The following is a 21044-nucleotide window of genomic DNA, read 5'->3' as shown; positions in this document are numbered from 1 at the left end:
CCTCATCCGTACTCCCAGCTCCATTTATGTTGAAATAAATGATATGGTTTACCTTATAGCTAAAAATAGCTAAAGACAGCACTGTGAATGTTATTACCGCAAAGAAATGTTAAATATTTGAAATGATGCATATACTGATTATTCTGACTCAAGCATTATACAAAGGATGCATCAAAATGGCCAATCTTTCAAATTGATAAACAATATATTAATCATTGTTATTCTCCAATTATTTTGTTATTAAATTTTGTTTGTTTTTTTTTCAAAAAAGTAAGGAGTGTTCATATATTTTCTTTATTAATATCCACTTAGATATGAATTAAAAAATTAGAAACACAAAACAGCACTTTATACAAAATAAATATGCACAATTTTTATTTATTAAAATTAAATGAAGTTGCAAAAGAAGGTCACTAAGAGTAAAGTGTGAAATACTTTTTAATCATTATTTTATTCTGTAAGGATTTGTAGTTATAAAGACAGGAGCAGAACAAAATTGAATTAAAAATCACCATCTATAAAAGCCTTACTTGCCCAGTTTTTCTGTTTCTTGTTAAAAAATAATCTCACATTCATTTTAACAACTCATTGTAACAAATACAAAATATAAAGGACTAAAAAAATTAAGCATTTACTCTAGTATTTCAAAGATAAAATAATTTCAGGGGCTGAGGATTTAGCTCAGTGGTTCCGCCATCTGCCTCGCAAGCACAAGGACCTGAGTTCAATCTTCGGTACAAAAAAAAAAAAAATCATATTGCCCATAAATTAATTATACAAAATTAAGATCAGTGCTTACAACACTGTAACCTCTTTTACATAACTTTGTATAATTCATAAGATATATTTACTTTTATATATTTATCATATATATTTTAATCATAAGAAATAATATTATGAAATGAAAGTCTATCATCATATTTAGTGTATCTAAATTTCTATTCCTGTATAAATGACTGTTGTTACCACACATTATGTATCCTATCAAAGTTTATTTTTATGTCTATGAAAGCAAATACTTTCAAGGCATAGAAATTATGTATAATCTGATATGTTCGGTGGTTTGCCTTTCTAAAATAAAATATATATTGGAAAGTATCAATGAATAATGATAAAAAAACTAGTTTTTATATTTTTTGTTTCATGCTTTTTGTTGTATAGTAACTTGTATTTTATTCAGTATCATCTAAATTTTTGATGTGTAGGAAGTAAAGCTATAAATAATGAATAAATGATTAGCCTTACAGGTAGGCATTTATATAGCAAGTCATTCAATTAATGAAGAACAAATTAAAATATATAATAAATAACAAATAATGTAAGAGAAATTATAAATGGTTTTGAAATAGAGAAATGATGCTCAACCTCACAATGACAGAAATACAAATTGAAATCATCCTGACACTATCATTTGTGCATCTAGATTTATTGATAATGACATGTTTGACAACAAATGCTAAAGGTAAAAATATAAAAGAACTAACAATACAAGTGCTCGCATGTGTTAATGGTAGAATGAAACAGTATATAAAACTACATGGTTGCCTAAATATTAAGAGTATTATATGTATATACATAGATATATTGTTATAAATATATATTTTATTTAATTGAATAAAATTATGAATGAATTTACCTTTAGGTCCAGAATCCCCACTTTCATAAATATGTTATATTTGTATAAGTGTGGATGAATGTGGTTAATTTCTTCTTACAATATTTTTTGAAATTTCAACAGTAGACTGGGAAAGACTTGGATGTAAATCAAAGAAGGGATTGGTTAAGAAAACTGTAATATTATGCACTTAATGTTATATTATTCAGGAATACAAGATCATTTGTAAACTTGATATATATTATTAGGTAAAACTAGTAAAACATAGAATTTTATGTATAACACATAATATTTTGCTTACAGAAATAATTTTGACAAATGGTTTTAAGTTTATTAGCAATCATCTCAACAAGAAATTTCATAATGTGTTCTCCCTATGAAAACTGGTAGGTTTGTCAGTTTCTTATACTAAATGACCACATCAGAAGTGTTGGTATATAACTGAAGGCCAGAATCCTGAGCACAACAGTCTGTACAGCGGCATTCAATTCCATGTTTATCAGGGTCCAATGTTTGGTTTATTGCTCTACCAGTACAGTCTTGGAATACTTATTTCAGTTATTCCCCAGAGGAGCCTGGCATGTTCCTTTTGTACTGGACTCTGTATAAACTTCTATTTTGGAGGTTTGGTCATAAAGGCAATACTGCTTGCACTTTCTGCCCCTGAATACTCCTGTTTGGGGTCCTGAGGTGCCAGGCAAAAGACCAGTGACACTGAATACACTGTGTAGAAGTCAAGCTCCTTGGAGGTGCAAGTCACAGATGCGCTGATGGTCAATGCTACTTTTTGGGAAATTTGAGTCCAGGGGCTACATTTGTAAATGAAGGAGTTTAATTTTCCAGAAGCCAGCTGTAGAATTTCACCAGGATTTGAACTGTCCTGGTTGATGCTACAGACGACATAGATTATAGAGAGGCTATTTCTACTGTGCCTTGCTAGAACTGAGCACACATAGAGACCATGAGATGCATAGGATGAAAGTGTTAATTCATAAATTTTGGAGCAATTTCTTATGAAAAGGAATAGCAAGAAACTTCTTTTTAAGAAAGAGACATATAAAACTAAACATGTATTTTTTTTATGAGTATTAGGGGTGAATCAGGAAAATAAGGGGCTGTATGGAAGAGGCAGGGAAACTCCCAGTGTAGTTTTAAGTGTTTGGCTGTTTGAACCATATGGCTGCACTTTTTTCCTAAAAAAAATAAATAGAAATATGAAGAACAAAGAGAAATTGAAGTGATTATTTAAGGATGTGTAGGTTGAAGAGAAAATATTTTTGTATATTTGCAGAGGTGGGACTTTCTGAATATATTTTGCTGAATGCTTGAGTTCCTTGGATGAGAGCAAGCCGTTGGGAGTTAATTTATAACTTAACAGATAGAGAATTTTAAAAATATTTATCTGACTCAAGAAGTAAGTTTTTATATTTTAGAGGAAAATGAGGCCTGGGACTTTAGAGACATCCTTGTTTCTACAAGCAGTCAACCAAGGGCTTGTTTAACGCCCCCCCAAGATATGTATTTAACTCAGAAACTTAAAGTGATACTAAAGAAACTTTTCACTCCTTTTCCAAGAAACATTATTTTTCTCCATTCTTTTGGGGAAGAGAGTGAGAGAGATGCCTGTTTCTTCTGAATGCAAGGAAAGAATATCATTTCTCTCAACATTTCATTTATGGGTATTTCCTGTTCCTCATAGACGAGACATGAATATCGCACTTGCTCAGAATCCCTGTGTTAAGGAGCCACTTTCTCCAAGGAGATAAGAAATATCACTAGACCACTTTGGTTGTACACTGAAAATTTGATATGAAGTGCCCAGCCTCATATATGTACATTTCATAAGGCTAAATGAAAAAGCATACATCAGGAAAATATTTTAGAGAGAAGCTTTTTCAAGGATACCAGATGATTTGAAGTAGTCTGGTTTTATACAAATCCAAGCAATGGTATTACCAAAATTTTTCCTAAATTGATTGTAAGGGTGATGGTTGTTCATATTGTTTTTTATGTCATAATTTAATTGTATACATGCATAGAAGACACATAAATAAAACAGTATAGTCTACAGACAAATATGTATATATTTGTCTGCTGTATTTTCCAGGAAGGAAAAAAAAATCAAATATTGCACTACAAAGTTAAGAAAATATGGAGATTCTGAGAAGTGTATACATTTGACACAAATACTGAAAATGGACTTAATAGTAATTAAAGAAGGATTGGATGACCAGAATGAGAGAATCTTTAAGATTTCCATTGTTTTGCTGAATAATTTGTGAAAAGTATTTTAATGAAGTTTAATAAACAATACTGGTGGAACATTACACTATTTAAGAATTTTTTCAGGTTGGTGATTTAGCTCAGTGGCAAGGTGCCTTCCATCAAGACCAGAGTTCTGCGTTTGATTCCTGGTGCCAAAAAATTTTAAAAAGAAAGAAAAAGAAAAGAAAATTTTCATAGTCACTTCTCAGTCTTTGGGCCAAGATCAATTACAGTGAGAAAATTTTCATATATTTATTAAAAACAACATAAAATATTCTATATCTTTAAAATGTTTAACTTTTTAGTTAGACATAATTGTATGAATTTGCATTTCCAAACACTTTTGACTCTTCTTTAGTAAAAAGAGACTCATGAAAATATAAACTTTACATTAAAAACATTTTTATAAGTTTATGTTTTAGATAAATGTGATGTAACTGCTTATTGGATAAATTCACAAAACATTTAAGGTAATGGTAGAAATTTTAGATATTCTTAAAATTTATCCACAAATCTATTAATTATTCAAGGAAATTACAATTTTATCTGTCTTATAATGCAAAATACCTATTTGACTTGTACTATTACTCCGTTCTATATTTTTCTGTGTCTGTCCTTATTTCATTTTTTTTGGTTATTGTAACAATTTAAAGTGAATTGGAATCTTTTCTTCTGTAAATGCAATTTATAGGAAAATATTTGTCCCTTAAATATAATATATTTAACATTTAGTTGAACAAGTAAGGTTTTCAAGTAAGAAGTCCTGATTAAATTTTCTGCAATCTTTTCGCATTGTTTTCAGTGGCTTTTTCTCACATTTTAAGTACAATAATGATTAAATACCAATTTTAGCCATGAAACAGTACCATCTCCTAACATAGCATAATGAAGAGCTGAAATTAAAACTATGATAGAGCAAAGATGATTCATAATATGATAGTGTGAAGCTAATTAAATTTATAGTTCTCAGTGTTCCCTCTTAAATATATTAAAACATTTTTTACTAATTCAATTTTTTCCATATAGTACAAACACAATGAATATGCAATGAATAATATATTAAATAATATGCAATAAATAATAATGTATACAATGCATGTAAGCAGATGTATGTGTGAATATCATACAAAATACTTATTCACAATACATCTGCTTGTATGTATGAACATTAATATGTATGATATATTCCATAACACATCAGTTGCACTTGTTTTTTTCTGTAACATCTGCAAGGAATTACATATAACCATGAATTCCCAAGATTTATAGGTCATGAAAGTAAGGATACACGGTGATATATAAAATTAAGTTGCCAACAGAAAGTCAAGTAAACTTTTACATTTTAGATCAGTTTCTATTCTTGGTAGAAAATAATATTATTTAATATAATAATATGATTTAATAATATTATTTAAAAGCCTTATAACCAAACACAATTGTCATGTATTAAGGAATAATGAAAATTTGAGGGAATTAGTATTTGCTCTGCTTGGTGGTTTCAAGAACAGAAATAAACATGTGAAGTTTAAGGAAGACATAAAAAAATCAATGATACTATTAGTTGAACTATAATATTATATAAATAAATAACTAAATGCAGTTAATAAAATTCTAAATATAACATATTAAAATATCTCAACTGTATTCATTTATTAAATGGAATCCTAGAAGATACATGGAATCCATCTTTGATATGTTTTTCTGGAAATTCTAGATGAAAATCACTTTCTGTAATTATTAATAAAGAAGACAAATCATCTTTTTTCATGAAAGTACAAGCTGATAGAAAAATTTAAATATGGAAAGCTAAAATATCACTTATGATTGTATCTAATAATATATATAAAACATTCTTAAATCTACTATAATAAAATGTATCAAGACAGAGTAACTTGATAACAGTAACCATGCCATTTCTTTAATTAAAATAGAGCATTTAATTAAAATAGAGCATGGGTGAATAATAAATATGTCAGAATAGAATATCTTATGAAAATTCAATACAATTTTATATTCTCAAGGCTTATATTATTTTTATTTTACTAAGAGCACCCTGAGTAATAACTACAAAAAGTGAAAATTGTTAGATTAATTGCATATCAAGTAGGAATCTAAATGAAGTTTCCCTTTTTAGTATATCAAATTTAAAAGATTGTAAAGAATAAAATACATAAACTGCATTTGAAACAGGTTCTTACACCGTTAAAGGCTCAAATTCACAAGTAACTAATTTGGTAGGATAATCCTTAAAAATGACTATAACAACAAATAAATCATAATACTCTATATAGTGAGAATTATATAAATTAGATTGTGAATACAAGCATGTTAAAGGATTAATATTCCTTGATAATAGTTTTAGTCTCAATATTGTATTGAAAAACCCATTAAATTTGATTGACTTAGAGAATGCCTGAAATGGTCTTAATGGAGAACAATGTACATGAGTATTCTTAGAACATCCACATTCTATGATAAATATATTATCAGTAAGGAAAAGTTACAAAAAATCAGCTAAAGTATTTCTCATGAAGGTATTTTCTTCTGGGAAATTCAGCAAATGTTTTATATGAAAATCCTAAACAACAAGAATAACCATGCTCTAGGCTGGACCTGGAATTTCCCTCAGAGGCTCATGCTACCGGGATGTGCTAGATACTATAAGAAGTGGGGTCGAAGGGGATGTCTTCAGCTCCTGGGTGGTGGACCTCTAAGGGGAGTGTGGGGCCCTCTGCTCTTCCTCACTCTTGGACTTTTTGGCTACGAGGTAAGAAGTTTTACTTTGCAAAGAATATATAAATATATATATTGCTGTTAATTCGGCTCAAAACTCTTCCTCTCACTTTGAAAACATGTATCTTGTGATTGTTGGCCACTTTCTGCAGTAGTTCTGGGAGCCCTCTTTGTGAGTGTCTGATCAAAAATAGGTGTGATCAAAAGTAAAGCGAATGCCCTTGCCAAGTACCATCCCACACAAAGATAGGCTTGTAAAAATACTGTGGTGTGTTTTCACCAACCTTATTCCCCTTATCTGACACCCGGCACCATCTGGATCTTCCTCACAACCAAAATAACCATGGAAGGTAAAAGTTTTTGAGGTAGTATAGAAAAGATAAAGGTACGTAGAAAGAATATCAAGAAATTAACATTTTAAAATTATACTTTTAAGAGTAACTGCTGCTTCAGGCCTCAAAAAATTACTCAATTATTTTTCCCCTTCTTGGTAACTCATCGGAGGCAGTCGGTGGAAACACTGAGCTAAAAATCCCCGGCCCAGGGAATTCATTTAGAAAACAAAAACAAAACAATGAAATTAAAGTCTTAAAGACACAGTATGTCTGTTACATATTTTTGATACTGTTGTCATAAAATTCCCTGATGAAGTTGTTTAATCTATTATCTACTCTTCCTATGCCCTCATTTTTAATTCACATAATCTGGCTCTGATGTCCATGTGGCTAAATCTATGAGCAAGTCTCAGCTCTAACCTTACTCATTATGCAAAAACATTTGTTGGGGTGAGAGCTCACATCCTAATACCTTTCCTCACTGGCTTGAATAATACTCGACTGTCCCCAGTAAAGCCTTATAATTCTTCATTAGTAGCTGTTTTTCTTAGGCCTCTTAATGCCGGAGTGCTCTGTCACACAGATCTTTGCCCTCTGTCTGTTTTTTTTACTTTTTGATCATTTTGGCTAATTCCATAACATTCAGTTAATGTCATGACTTTACCATCTCTGTATAAATCACTGACATGTAAATCCAATTTTAAAGTATGAACTCAGAAGTCCAACTTCCTATTGAATATTTATGCTTGGATGTCACCATTGAATTCACTATCTTCTCCCAGAAACATAAAACATACATAGTTTACATTATTTCACTTAATAGTAATTCATTCACTTCTACTTATCGTCCTTTATTTTCCATTTATGCTCAGTTCATCAAAAATTGTTGGCTCTATCAAAAAAGTATCTGATTCATTTTTCTTTTAATTAATTAATTGAATAATTGATTTACTTCATATGATACAAATATTAAATGTTTTAGAAGAATAACACAAGTATGAAATATTTATTAGCTTGTTAATAAAATAAATATTTTAATGTATTACTACATTTTAAAGTTTTCCTAAATTATAATACATTTTTGACGACATTCTATCTTTACATTTCTTGTTGAAACTGTCATACCATTTAGAGAAAGTCATATTAATTACATTCAGAGAATTAAATAAGCAGAGTTATATCATAAACAAATCTGGTAAAAAATGAAAAATTCTGCATCTTTGCCCCTCAGCATGAATTTGAACCTAATTCATTTCAGGAGAAATATGCAGATACTAGTGTATACATCTATGATGCAATGGTTTATGATTAAATAAATATTTTATTTAAAATCCAAGAAAAAATCAGTTAAATGTACCATTTTATTATATACTTTAAAAGTGTTTTATTTCTTAATTTGATGCTCAAAATTCTTATGCGACAAAGAATGACCTTGCTTTTCCTACAATATTTTTTCTGCAAAAATCCACTAAGCCCTTCACTGTGGTTTATTATATTGACATTGCCAGTCCAGTCAAGTCTCCCTAAGAGCCAAAGTGGATGAAAACTTCAAAGTTTTATATTTATATCTTGATTCACTTTGCTTGGATTTATCACACTGTGACAAATTTATGACCAGAGCTTTGCCCACTCTGAAGATTCTAATAGTGTTTCATTATGAAATATAAAATATGTCTACAGGATCATACAAACACCCTGTGATTGAGAGCAGTCTTTGCTAGATATCAGGAAGGGTACATTGTATTACATTGTTGGTAGAGTTTCTATTTTATAGCTTTGATATTTATTTTTATGTAGTTTCTGACCTATCCCCTGATAGCTTTTAAAATGTTGTTTTATCTGTACTTTTATGTAATATTTTGTAATGTGTCCCTGAAATAAATTTAATTTTTTATAATGTATTTATAATATATGGCAGTTTGTAGAAATAGGGTCATGTATATCCTTTTGTACTTTCTAGAGTCAAATTAGTTCCGACTTTTTGTTCTAATTCAATGCAGTTTGAATATATATTCTATTACATTAAATTTTATGAGCAAAAATGCCAATTTTATGCCCTTTTTTGGCCAGGAAATACTAAACTCATTGTATATTCAAAGGTTTCATTGTACAATCTAAAAAAGTTTATATTAGAGAAAAATAAGTCTTCAGAATACTAAAGTTGCATACAAGGAAGCAGCAAGTCATATTTTAAATTTATAGAAACAAGCTCAAACTTATTTTCTATAACAACACTGCCTGAGTGAACTGAGAATGCTTTCTCTAAGGCCTTACTTATTATTATCTATCCCTTCAACACAATTTAGAAAAGAGTATTAAGCAGAAACCCACAATTCTTTGCCCTGTAGGGGAAAAAATAATGCAGAATGCTAAATTTGAACAAAAAATAAATACTGTTGCCATGATTTTTCAGTTTGGCAACCTGCATAGAATCGTTTGTAACACTCATCAGATATCTCATTGTGATCAAACTCATTGTGATGTGGTTGGAATATTGGGAAAAGATCAGTTGGAATAATCCAGCTTCTAAACTCTACCTAAGAGTTATAGCTATTTGAATGTCAATTATTGAATAACTATTTTCTTTCTCATGATTTTCTAACCTTACCATTTATTTCAGGCAAGACAAATATCAGAACGTAAAGGAAAAAAAATATAATTTAATGATCACATTAGTAGAATCAGGTGAATAATGAGCAAAGTATCAAGTCACTGAGCAAATAAAATTCTCATATCTTTTATTTCTAAAGCACATCAATTATGTGTTCATCATGGAATTATAAAAGAATCTCATGAATTTAACCATAACTAACCATGGGGAATGCATGTATTCCCTGTTAATGAAGTATACAATGTAGTAGATATGTTTTAGTGCTGCCAGATGAGCCAATGAAATACCATTCATTATAGAATTAGTTATGTTTCAGTTCATGTGATTTACCAAATAAGTGAACTTTGGGACTGTGTGATATTTCTGTTTTTTTGCCTTTTCTTCAAAACCCTGAAGAATTGCTATGAAATTTAATGAGCTAAATTTTATAAAAATTCCAGCACAATTGACAAGTAAATATTATGTATCATATGAGCAAAATTAAAACAATATGTTCCAATAATTACTTGTATTTTTATGTTTATGATATTTTGTTACTAAGTAGATCTTTTCCTTTATATATTGTAGCTTTTTATTCTAGACAGTAGAAGTTTCTATTTAAATCTCTGACTTTTCCTATTGGAAAGTGAAAGGGGAGAGCTGCAGTGTATTCAGCTACATAGGAATGTTTGGGGAAAAGAGCAGAGTATTAGGGCATGAACAAGAAGTAAGAATCACCAGGTGCTCTCCCAAGCTTCAGAAAACACATGAATAGATTTTGCACAGAGGACTCAGGGTTTTGTACAATTATGAAAAGTTGGAGGCACTCGTTTTCGTGTTGAGAAGGCTATTAGGAAGTTATGGCCAGGCTAGGAGGGAAAGTCACCCAGGGATCATGTTCTGTTTGAAGGCTGGTGCAGTCTTAATAGTCCAACTTTATCCCCATTTCTTACACTTATGGCAGCTAAAAATCTCAGGAAAGGCTACATCCCTGCAAGTTCTCTAAAGGATCTTCTATGGAGAAGGATTAATTTGGTGCTCATTTCAGTAGAAAAATACTTAAGTGATTCCTCTGAGAGTTATTCCCTCTTATCCAAGGTTTCACTTTCTAAGGTGTAGACCCAAGGGCCACCAGTCTCCTCATGACTCCATGGTCCTCTTTCTGACACATTATCGGTGATGGTGTAAGGTTAATATTTTCATCAATTCCTCCATCATTTCCATCCTTTATCTCATGACAAAAGCATCGGATCTTCTCATCATTAGAAGAAGAATGGTAAAAATAGCACAGTGAGCTATTTTCAGAGAGACATACATCATTTATATATTCATGACAGTGTGATTTCAAATTATTCTATTTTTATTGTTGATTTCTCCCTGTGACTAGTGTATAAATATTGAACTTTATCATAGGTAGGTATGCATAAGAAAATGTGTAGTGAATATATAGGATTTAGTATTATCTGTGATTTCAGGCATCCTCTAGAGTCTTGAAATAAATTTCCTCAGTAACAAAGTGAATTATTGTATTGTAATATACACTAGGTGGTGACTGTGAAGCTGAGAAAAGCAAATTGATAAGGAGCGAAGGTGGAGATTGCACATACCTACTTCTTGTGTTCACACTTTTTTGTTGTTGTTGTGTCAACATAAACAGCCACACATTTGCAGTGGTATTTTGATGAGCTTTATAGGATTCAAAACTTTTTTAAGAATATCTTACTCACACTATATGCTTTAAAAGTCACTAGTTATTTTTTTTTTTCCTGAGACAGTGTCTCACTCTTTAATTCAGGCTGCTCTTGAACTCACCATGTAGTTCAGGCTGGCAATGAACTCACGGTGATCCTCCTGCCTCAGGCTCCTGAGTGGTGGGATTATAGGCATGCAAATAAGAAAATACTTTATACCACTATGTTATTATCACTAGTAGGAAGATTTAAAATATTTACTGATGACAACCTCATAGGAAGTTTACATGCATTTTGCTATTTAAACTTAAAGTTGAATATTGCTGTTTTTATAAATTAAAACTTTATGGCCACTCCCATCCCAATAATTATGTTGGAGACCTAAATTTCATATATCTTGAGCTTGAGACCTCCAAGAGGTAATTAACTTTCAGTGAGCTCATGAGGAGGAGCTGGGAGCAGTGCCTTCATAATGTACTAGACAGAAGCAGTTCTCTCTTTTTCTTCATTTCCCAGGTGAGTATATATGAAAAAATGTAACCTCTATCTCTGCCACCCAGGGAGAGGAGCTGGCATTTCTGGCACCTTTGTATTGCATTTCTCAACCTACAAAATGGTGAGAAATAAATGCCGATTATTATGTCGTTCATGTTGTTTTCTTATACCTCAAGCTAATTAAGACACAGATTAATTATCAAAATGTTAAATAACATCTTAAGGCTTATTGTATAACTGGAAAGATATCCAGACGATCAGGAAATCATACCCTACAGTATACCAGAATCCTTTAAAGTATATCCAGTTAACATATAATACTAAATGCTTTAATTTACAACAATTCTTAATTTTTAAAACAAAAAATAATCTAAAAAGAACATAATTGAATCCATTTTCCAATAATATTTTGTCCAAAAGTTTACCTAATTCAAAGTAATTTATCAGTACAAAGCAATATAATATGCATAATTTTGGGATAAAGTACAGGAGATATAAGTATTGTATACATATTAGAGAGGTGACTTAGCTTCACTATAGTTTAGCTGCTCTTTTCCTGCTCAGCAAGGTGATCTGGCATTGTTAAGTATCCATGCTGTCACTGAAATGCCAGTGAAGTTGTGTTCTTTATTGCTAATTAGGAAGTCTTTTAATATAACCAAAGGCCATTGCCCCTAATTACTATCTGAATAGAATATTCCTATGAGAATAGGGATTGCTTGGAGTACTCTTTGCTTTTATTGAGAGAAATATCCTCTGATTTGGATCCTGGTATTTCTCCTCATTTATTTTGTAAAAGGAAGAAGGAAATATAAACTGAAATATAAACCTGAAGGAATGAGGAAGAGCAGAAGTAAGGGGAGGTAAAATGGAAGGGAGAGAAGAAAGAAAAGAGAGGAAGAAGAAAGGAACAATGGCTGGGAGAAAGGAGAGATAGGTGGAAAGAAGGAAGCAGTGAAAGAAGGAGAAAAAGGAAGAAGAAAGCAAAGATGAAAGAAGGAAAAGGTGTGATAGTTTGGATACCATTACCCTCCGACAACAAGATTATTGAGTGGAGGTTATCATGGCTATAAAGTGAAAGCTTTCGTTGAATTCTCTTATATTCAGCCAAGATTGAGGTTAGGCTTTTCAGCATGCTTTAGCGATCAGGTTGTTTTTTTTTTTTTCTGGAAATTCATCTTTTCACTTCACATTTTGACTGTGACAAATATTTCCTTCATTATGTAAAGAAATGCCATGACTAAAGAGGCAAAGGGAAACCGCTGGATAAATCGGTAGAGGAACATTCGCTGAGTATGCGTGCTCTGCCAGAATCTAGTCCCAAATGAACCAGTACCCTTCCCATTATTTAAATCATTGCACTCTAGGCTATGATTCCAAGGTATATACTCTGAAATATTTTAAATAAGTAAAAAAATATGTGATTTCTACTTGAGAATCATATCATTTTCTTTGACAGTCTCTTATAAGAACTTAATGTGAAAGGTCAATTGAATGCATCAACAGATTTGAGTGATGAATTATTTGCCAAATATTTTATATAGTATATCAGTTATTTAAAATTGCATTCATTAAAAGAATAATGATGCCCATTTTTATCAAAAGACAAAATTTGAGGAAAATATGATACATTTTAAGGATTTGGTCTTAAAATAAACAGAATGCACAGTTTTTAACAAATGGTAATTATTTGAAATATTTTTCTAAGTCATCGAGGAAAAACTCAGAAATAGAAAATGCAGAAAGTAGCCTATGAAACATAACATGACCCTAAATTATTGACCAAGACTTCACCTTTTATCTGATTTTCCAGTTTTGAAATTTTAAAAGATTCATATAAGGTGTCATCTTTAAGAGAAGATTATCATTAAAGACTTGAATCCAAGTCTCTCCAAATACCATTTTCTTGCCATTATGAGAAGAGCTTTCAACTATTTTAAATGTTCCAATGACATTTCATTAATATTTTGTTTTTAAAAATGTGATTATTTTTACAACATAAAAATATAACACTAGTGTACCAAATGTTAACAACAAATTACCCTTTTAAAAAAAATTGCCATAATTCATTATAGTGGGACATGTGTCTTGCTATACACTCATGTCTGAGCAGCATTGTGTGTTTGTTGACTTGATATCCTTTTTGATTTTCTAAATTCAGTCTTAGATTCTAAATATAAGCAGATACTCATGGAAATAAAAAGTAATCTGAGGAAGAAGGGTCAATTTTTTTTTTCATTAATGCAAACAATATTTAATTCTGAAAGACTGTGTCCTTGTTCCAAAGTAACATGTGCAGGAGTGTTCTTATTTTATGTCATAGGGCTTTTCATTTTACCGATGCCTTTTTAGATACCACCATAAAAAGCCTGTAAGAAAAGCATTACCCAAATGTTTCAAAGTTGGGGTTAAAATTCAAATATAGGTTTATTTTCCAAAAAAATCACAAAGAACAGAGTATTTTATTACCTGAAAGTATCTGCCGATTAACAAATATCCTGGCATCTTTGACATATGTAACATAGTTTAACTTGTAGTTACAGTATTCTACAGTAGGCAAGTCTCAAGTTTTACCTTGGATAGAACCTAACATTCATATAAATTTCGTGAAATGGATTACATTGCAAGATCTGGTTAAATAAAATTTACCGCAGATTTACATTTGTAAGAGTTCTTTGCACTGTCTCAGGATTTAGTTCAGTGGTTTTGCTGCCTTCCTAGCAAACGCAAGGACTCAAGTTTGATCCCCAGTACCAAAAAACAAACAAAAAGTTCTTTTCAGTAGTAATTCTTTGGCGAATCCTGAGAACACAACTTTTAAGAATGATTTTTGTGTGTGTGTGTTTGACATAGGGTCAATTCAGACTGGCCACCTACTATGTAGCCCAGGCTATCTTTGAACTTGTAGCTATTCTCCTGGCTGAGCTTCCAAAGGGCTGGGTTTGGAGGAATGCACCACCGTGCTGGGCAAAAATGAACTTTCTAAGCTCACTACATTTGTCTAGTTTCACTCCAGAACAAATCCTTTTATAAGAACAAAATTAACCCCTGACAAAAACTCAGTATATTAATTACCTGTGTAAGGTTGCTCTTCAGTTCAACTATTCTATTCTGTAGTTTGGAAGCTTGGAAAAAAGCTTTAGCATCCCCAGTAACTTTGTATGACTTCTGCAAAGATAGAAAATATGAGGCCTAGTAAATTTGAAGGCTTGCAAATCTCTGTTGTACCATTTGTTAAGATTTCTCTCCAGTGTGAATTATTATATGTTTGGCAAGGTGTGAATTACGACTGAGCACTTTATGACATTCATTACATTGGTAAAGTTTCTCTCCAGTGTGGATTGTGTGTTGCTTTGCTAGAACTGACCTATGAGTAAACACTTTACTATATTCGGTGCATTAGTAATTTTCTCTCCAGTATGGATTCTCTGAAGACTTGCTAGGTATGACATGTGCTTGAAGACCTTGCCACATGTGCTACATTTATAAGGTTTTTCTTTTTTTTTTTCAGCTTTAATTGAGTTTATTGGTACATTTTAGGTATACAGTACAGTTACATTCATTGTTGGGATCTTGTACCTCTACATGAAAAGTCTTGATTCTCATCTTTTCCCCTTACCTCTTCCCTCCCTTCATCCCCTCCTCCCCTCCCCATCTACAAACACTTTATTTTCATCTTTTCATTCTCTCACATTATTTCTTTTCCCTTTTTACTCTTCCCCTACCCACCCCATAGATTCATTCATAGTAAAATGGATACATATTGAAGATATACTCTTAAGTGAAATGAATAAGTCACACATGTGTAAATACCGAATAGTTTCCCTGGTGTGAATAATCTGCAAAAAAGCATAAGATTCTAATAAGATTACTGACATTTGGAAATATAAGGTTTTTCTACAGCATGAATTATCAGATGTTGTACAAGGTAGCAATTACAAATAAAGACCTTGCCATATTCATTAAACTGGAAAGGTTTCTCTCCAGAATGGATTCTCTGATGATTGGCTAGGTTTGACTTTTGACTGAAGACCTTGCCACATTCATTACATTCATAGGGTTTCTCACCAGTATAAAAAGTCTGATGAAATAAATAAATCACACATGTGTAAATACCGAGTAGTTTCTCTGGTGAGAAAAACTATAATAGGACACAAGATCCTAGTGGGATAATTAACAATGTGAAATAGGAAGAAAAGGGCTAAAGGTGTAGGGAAAGTGGGAAGGGTAGGGGAAAGGGAGTAAGGGCAAAGAAAAAAAATATGAGAAAATGAAAAAATGGAAATAGTGTTTGTAAATGGGGAAGGGAAGAAGAGGTGAAGGGAGGGCCGGAACAAGGGGAAAAAATGAGAATCAAGACCTGTCATGTAAAGGTCCAAGATCCCAGTAACGAATGTAACTGTACTGTATACCTAGAATGTACCAATAAACTCAATAAAAAAATAGTCTGATGACATATAAAGTTTGAATTCTGATTGAAGACCTTGCCACGTTCATTACATTTGAATGGTTTCTCTCCAGTATAGGTGCTTTGATGGTTTGCTAAATATGACTTTTTACTGAGGACTTTCCCATATTCATTATATTTGTAAAGTTTCTCTCCAGAATGCATTCTCTGATGATTTGCTAGGTTTGACCTCTAAAGACCTTGTCATATTCATTGCATATTTAAGCTTTCTACCCAGAATGGATTCTCTAATGATTTACTAGGTATGAGTTGAACTGAAGACCTTACCATATTCATTAGATTTGTAAGGTTTCTTACCAGGATGAATAGTTCAATGATGTATAAAGTTTCAATTCTTATTGAAGACCTTGAACATTCATTACATTTGAAAGGTTTCTCTTCACTATGGTTGTTTGATGGTTTGCTAAGTATGATTTTTTACTGAAGACTTTTTCACTTTTATTACATTTGTAAGGTTTCTCTTCAGTATGCAATCTCCAATGACTTCTAAGGTTTGACTTCTTATTGAGGTCCTTGCCACATGTAACACATAGGAATGGTTTCTCTCCAGCGTGAATTGTCTGATGCATAGTAAAGTATGTGCCAGATCTTCCAACTTCTTTCCTATGACACTCAAAGTAATTTGTTGGAAATTTTTTGATGGCACATTTAGGAGAGGTATCTGTGTTCACATATTTGATACTTTCCATCCCATTTGAGCTCCTTGATGCTTTCACTTGGCCATGCTGACTCCAGCGTTCTCCCCCTTGCTCCGATGTGAAGACAACACACAGGTCAAAAGGAAAGATTCCAAGGGAGACCAGGTTCCTATAGTTCTCCAACATCATGTCCCTAGATAAAGTCCTCTGAGCAGGGGTCAGGCATTTCCACTCACCCTGGGAGAATTCTACGGACACATCCCTGAATGCCAATAGATCTTGAAAACAGCTAGTTTTTACAAGTCTTCTTCTCTCTTCCTCCTCTTCCAGGCTTCATCCACTGGGTGTTGTGACCTCCAACCCATGGGATTCTCTTCTGGGTCTCACAAATATTTTTTAGTAGTTCTTATTAAGCAATAATTTGGGACCATCTCGTGTATTAAAACTATGATAGAGTAAAAAAAAAAACATGGAGATTAAAGTAAATAAAACAAAGCAAGTAGCTATGAAGAAAAACAGTACAGTTATAAATAATACTCTGTAAAAGATTAATAACAAGATTGGATTGCTTTTTAAAACTTCATATGTAATAATCCATACAAAATGCAGAATCATTTTTTCCAGAATCATGTTTTAAAGTTACCCAGTTTAAAAATGTATAATAAGCCCTAAATATGCTTTATATATCCATTAGATTTAGTAGTTGCATTTGGAATCACAAGATATAATGTTATATTTTATTAGAACTCATTCTGGGAATTAAGATTAAAGCTGAAAAGGTAACGTAATTTCTAGGTTGATAGAACATATAATTTAAGACAAGAGTAAAACCAATAATTCAACTGGTAAAACATTGTAGTATTTTTATTTTGATTCAAATATTTCTGTATTTTGAGCTATTCATACATAAGTACATGACTCAATGTATTGCTGCATAAATATGTGCCTTATGTAACATTGACCCAGTTTCCATTTTAATTTAAATATAAATTTTAAATATAAAGTGTCCCCCAAATAGTCATGTATTTAGAGATTAGCACAGCAATATTCAGCAGTGGGCACTGGAGAAGTTATTGGATAATGACAGAGCTAATCTTATCAAAAGAATAATCCATTGATGAACTTATAGCTGAATGGGCTGTTAGGATATGGGCCCTCACTAGAAAGAATGGTTCAATAGGTATGCCAGTTGCAGTTTGCCGGTTTGTAGGCATTTTTCCTTTCTCTTTCTGGGGATGGCTACAAGAAGTGAGCAGCTTTCCTCTGTCCCCTCCTCTTACCACAATGTTTCTGTCTTGGAGCCAGCTGAGCATGAACTTCCAAGATGGAGAATAAAATAAAACTTTAGTTTATGCCAGGTATTTTGCCCCAGTATCAGAAAGGTGACTAATACAGAAAATTGGTATGGAAACGTCCTTGCAGTAACTGTATCTTGCAATGGTTCTGAAGCTTTTAGAAATATATTGCAGGAGGAATTTAGAAAGTTTGGAGATGCATGTGAGAGTCACCTTAGCAAATCTAAGTAGAGCATATGGGCAATTTTGGGGGCTCAGAAGACCAGATCACTGAGAGGAATGAAGATAGTGTTCATGTGGTTTCGGGTGGAAATGAGGACACTGATGGGATTGGAAAATGCACCATATGTGTTGCATTCTGACAAAGAACTATCTACATTTTGCCCATGTCGTAGAACTTTCTGTGAGGTGGAATTTTAGGGTGGCAGGCTAATTAATATGACAGAAGAAATTTCAGGGGATCACAACATTTAGGAGATAATATGAGCCTTTTTAACTGCTTTTTGCAAGATTTACAATGAGAATTAGCGGCAAAAAAGCTGGTTTTCTTACTGTTTAGAGTTATTGTTTTTAATATTTATTTTATGGAAAATCTAATAGTAAAAAATTTGATTATTTAAAAATTATCTGACAAAACTATTTCTCATGATTTTAAAGGATGGTTTTTTGCAGTAGAAAATTCTACATCTATGTGGAATTTTACCTTAATGTTTCAAAATTATCACTCCATTTTCTTCTTCCTTGTATGGTTTCTAAGGAGAAGTAAGTTGCAATTCTTGTCTTTTTGTATCTAAGTGCAAGTTTTTTCCCCCTGGATTATTTTGTAGTATAATCCTGGATAATTGTTACTGTGAAACTTCAAGATACATTTCAAAGCTACAGTAATCAAGACAGTGCAGTATTGGCAAAAGAATAGACAAGTAAGTCCATGGATCACAGGAGACAGCCCAGAAGTAGGCTCACACAAATACAGGCTAGTGGCCTAGTGCTATTTGACAATGAAGCAAAGGCAATTTGATGCAACATGGTCAGTTTTCAATATCTTGTATTCGGAAAGATAACATCCACATGGGGAAAATGTATTTATGTATATACCTACTTTATGTTTTTAACAGCATCAACTTCCACTGGATGATAGACCAAATTTAATATGCAAAAGTCTAAAGTTACTAAACCACAACATAGGAGAAAATCTAAGTGACATAATTGGCAATGAATTTTAGAAACAATGCTAAAAATGAAAAAAAGCTTGATACCTTAAACGTCATACAAATAAAAAAAAATTTTAGCAAATGTCACAGTTAAGAAAATCAGCCAAAATCTGGTAGAAAATATACATAAACATCTTGTTAAGGACTTGCACCTAAATTACTAAAAATCCATAAAATTTAATGATTAAAACATAAAAATTTCAATTTAAAATTAGGTAAAAATTTTGAACAGACACTTCATCAAATAAGACACAAATGTCTTCATATGAAAAATTTATCAAAAATATGTCATTGGAGAATTTTACATTAAATTAAGAAATAATTTATACTTCAAGTATTTTTACTCAGTGTTCTGTACTAAAGTAGAGTTAATAAAATATATATAATTATAAGAGGTTCATTAGATTGGCTCACATAATCACAGAGGCTGAATAGTCCCAAGGTATCTCTCTGCTAGATGGAAAAGAGGAAACCCAGTAGTTGCTTAGTACAAGAAGCATAAAGCCTTAGAACAAGGAGACCAATGAAATAATCTCAGTTGAATCAACAGGAGTCCTATGTCTACAGTTGATTGTAGAAATGAAAAGGGCACCTCTCAGATAGGGTCATGAATGCATGTACATGAACTTCCCCCTCTACTTTTTGTCTGATTAGGGTCCCAGCCCATTGGCTGATGCCACCACATTCAGAGTGGGTCTTCCCCATTCAATTTGTTGATTGATAAGCCAATTCTTTATGGAAATATCCTTACAGACACACCCAGAATTGTCTTTAACAAATTTTCTGGTGTCTCTCACTTCGTCATCACATGATCTCTTAGAATTTCCAAAATTCAAAACAAAGACTATAGTCTATGTTGTTGCAGATGTGGAGCAACATGAACGCTCATTAAGTGTTATTGGGACAGGCATTGTGTAAGAAGAATGTTTTACAATTTCTTAAAATGACAACCATTGTTCAACCACAGATTATAAAATCACAATCTGATACACAAAATATTTCTAGCACCTTCATTCGTAATTGCTTAAAGTTGAAAGCAAGAAAGATGATCTTGAAGAGATTAATGGATATAGAAAGTGTAAGACACCTATGGATACTAGCGTGTCATACAAATGAAGACATATCAAGCCACCAAAAGATATAGAGAAACTTTAAATATATATTGTTAAGTAAGAGAAGTTAGCCTGGAAAGTCTGTGTACTCTGTGGTTCCAACCATACTACATATTGGTAAAGGGAAAACTATAGAGGCAGCAGAAATATCAGTAGCTACCAGAGGATAAGGCAAAGGATAAATAGGTACAGGGGATATTTATAGTAGTTGTTGATTCTTTCAGGTACTGTTTAATGTATAAATGATATGCTCAATTCAAAACTCATAGACTTAGAAAAAAATTCATAGACTTGTAATACCTAATTGATTGTTTCAATTTGAGTAAGAAATGTCTAACTAAATCGGATCAGCAGAGTTCTGGGTGTGGCTGAATGGAACTACTGAACATAGAAGACCCACCCCAGCTGTGAGTGGCACTAAGCAATAGGCTCATCCCATGAATTGAATACAAGTGAAATGAAGAAGGAAGGCTGCCTTTGTTCCTCCTGAGGAGCACCAGTCTTCATCTTTATCTTGGATGTAAATCCCTGGCTTCCGGTGCAGACTCTTCAAACTTCCATCTCAAAATCTTCAGAGTCCCAAGATAGATTCATAC

At 32.2% G+C, this 21044-nt stretch overlaps 1 pseudogene; it reads right to left on the bottom strand.

Annotated features, from left to right (window-relative positions):
* Positions 1 to 14958: 14958 nt before the first annotated feature.
* LOC104868881 lies at positions 14959 to 17019 on the bottom strand (annotated as a pseudogene).
* Between the last annotated feature and the right edge of the window lie 4025 nt (positions 17020 to 21044).

This window comes from Fukomys damarensis, unplaced genomic scaffold, assembly GCF_012274545.1.
Source record: "Fukomys damarensis isolate Sample0158 unplaced genomic scaffold, DMR_v1.0_HiC HiC_scaffold_38, whole genome shotgun sequence".
Classification (NCBI taxonomy): Eukaryota; Metazoa; Chordata; class Mammalia; order Rodentia; family Bathyergidae; genus Fukomys; species Fukomys damarensis.
Note: the sequence above shows the minus strand (reverse complement) of the source record. Positions and strands in the feature narration are given on the sequence as shown.